Here is a 2746-nt window from a genome sequence, read left to right as displayed (position 1 = left end):
CACAAGCCAATGGTAGGGAGAAACTGAAAGAAACCAGGTAAACCCAGACAGGCCTCAGGGAAGATGGTACCAAGAGAGAACGAACTTTGAGAAAACAAGAATGCCAACAGTGGCTATGTTTGTAAGCTCCTATCTTTCCTTTTGGTGCCTCCTCTGTTTCAAGCATCCCTGATTGAGCTTCCATACAGATGCTGAGTTTGTTCTTAGTCAACTGTCTACTCATCTCACCAGAAAGAGTAACATAACATCTCTAAGCACTGGGTTACATGCTTAGTTTCCCAGAGTCCGAGGGTTCTGAGTTGATGCTCTGGGGGCTGCTGTGGAAGATGAGTGGGCAAGTGGGTTTTGGGGTCCCCAGTTTTGCTAAACAGATAAATTAAATTTGTATCTGTTATACATACTGCTGCTATAAAAAGGTCCCATTTCTTTAAAAAATACAAAAACAGAACTAAAACTGTCACCTTAAGGTGTTACTCCCTCTGGGAGGGAATAGTGTCGGATAGCTACAAGTTAGGGTCTAGGATGAGGCAGCCTGAATACAATTTCCAGTTTCATCACAGCAGTGGCCTTGGGCAAATGACTGAGAATTCTCTGAATTTGAGATTTCAGTAATTTTCAAAATATAGAAAATTCTTAATTCCCTCATAAGGTTGCCATGAGGATTAGATGCAGTGGGCTTTATATAATGCCTGCCATATAAAAAGGATAAGATAAATGTTAGCTATTATTAGCTAGAGACTTGCTACTCAAAGTGTGGTCCTCTGCTCACTCTAGCAGCACATGTACTAAACTTGAAATGATACAGAGAAGATTAGCATGGCCCCTGTGCAAGGATGGCACACAAATTGACGAAGTGTTCCACATTTAAAAACAAAAAGCAAAGTGTGGTCCATAGAGCAACAACACCAGTACCCCCTAGGAGCATGTTAGAAACACAGAATCTCAGACCCAAGTACTGACCTACAGTATCTGTACCTTAACAACATTCACAGTTGATTCATCAGCACATTACAGTTTGAGAAACGCTGGTTTAGAAGATATTCAAGACCAAAGACATAGATCTTTAATAGTGGTATTCTAGGAGCTATTTGAGGGACATTAGACATTTTTCCTTCGAATCACACCACGTAGACTGTTACTTTCTCCACCAAGATTTTGAGTTTGTAAGTGAAGTGCCTAACTACTGCCTCTGGAAAACCTGCTCATCTTTCAAGACACAGCTTAAGCATTGCCTCCTCAGTGCAGCCTTTCCTGACCCACCTATCCCACCCCCCACACCCTCCTTGATCTGAACACTTCTCCCTTTGTCCTCTTGACTCTGAACTGACTTCTATATCATAGTGCCAAAACACATACAGCAGAGTTGGAATGTATACCCAGCAACTCAGATGTGCAAAAATGTTCTCTAGAACTGAACTAAACTACCCCCAGGAGGTTCCCATCCTGCTGGGTAGTGGGGGAGGAAGTAAAGGCACACAATTCATTGTGTCAGTTGAAAGAATCTGCCTCTGGATAAATGCTGAGTCTTGCATATTTTAACCTCATTTTTCCTCCTCTTACAAAACACGGTGTCTGGAATCAGTGGAGTTGAGAAGAATAGAGTCTTAGATCCATGATCATTCTTCTGGGTGTTCCCTATTTTCTGCTATGGAGTGGCTGGTATGGNATTTCTGCTGAAGTGCAGTGGGTCCCTTCTAATCTTTTAGGGATTTCATTGGTTGCATCTGTTGTTAAATCCATAGCCCTGGCTATTTGTTTCTGGTTCCAAAGCTCCCTGATTTTGTAATCTCTTCTTTCCAAACACAGGTACCTGGTGGCTCACTCGTCCTCTCTATTCCTTCATATTTTGGATGTTCTATGTGCCACGTACAGACTATGAAGAAACACAAGTGTTACACCAGGCCCGTTATCTTAGAGCTCTCCCGCCCCCATGGCTGTCCTACCATCTGGATGTCACATTGCTCCAGCACCAAGGTAAATGCAGGTCTCCTCCAAGGGGGATTCACAGCTTCTCAGTTTGTTCCAGATGAGGACCCCCCCCCCTTACTGTTTTCTTGGTTTCCTGCAGGCCCCTTTGATATCTGTCTGCTTGCTCCTCTCCTTCTCTACTCACTTTATTTTATAGTTCCACATTTCTTCACTTCCCAGGCAGGTGGAAACACCCTTTGCATCCCAGGCTGTATTCTCTTTACTCGTGGCTTATAGTAAAACCTCATGCTTTGCTTTGAATACATAAACAGAGCGGCTGGTATCTGAAAATTCTCTTCTTCCCTGATGAAATGTCACTCTTAAAACTATTATCTAACACAGGTTCTTAACCATTTTATGATATGGTGAACTCCTTTAGCAGCCTGATGGTCCCCTATGGATCCCTTCTTAAAATCATATGCTTCAATAGATAAAGTAAGATACATAGGATTACAAATAATATTGAAACATAGTTATCAAAATATTTTTTAAAAATCATGACAGACTAGTACTTTGTTAATGGCTTAAATTATAAGATTTAGTGGCAGGTCAACTAACCACCATAATTTCAAACTAATGATGAGGGCAAATAATATTTCTAGAGAACTACAGCATTATTAATGTTATATGAAAGTGTCTGTGATATCTATTGATGACACAGTCACAGATATGGCTATTATTACTATACTATGTTGCTTATATTCACAATGAAAGCAAAAGCAAATTTTTGGTGAAAGATTAGTAAAAATTCAGATGCACTTTTTCTGTTTTGTACTTT

At 40.8% G+C, this 2746-nt stretch overlaps 1 non-coding gene across 1 annotated transcript; it reads left to right on the top strand.

Annotated features, from left to right (window-relative positions):
• Positions 1–761: 761 nt before the first annotated feature.
• LOC144239682 (U6 spliceosomal RNA) lies at positions 762–868 on the top strand. Its single transcript, XR_013337461.1, has one exon. It is a non-coding gene; the product is annotated as a U6 spliceosomal RNA (small nuclear RNA).
• The last annotated feature ends 1878 nt before the right edge of the window (positions 869–2746 follow it).

This window comes from Crocuta crocuta, unplaced genomic scaffold (genome assembly GCF_008692635.1).
Source record: "Crocuta crocuta isolate KB4526 unplaced genomic scaffold, BGI_CrCroc_1.0 scaffold737, whole genome shotgun sequence".
NCBI lineage: Eukaryota > Metazoa > Chordata > Mammalia > Carnivora > Hyaenidae > Crocuta > Crocuta crocuta.
This window is presented reverse-complemented; position numbering and strand designations above follow the sequence as displayed.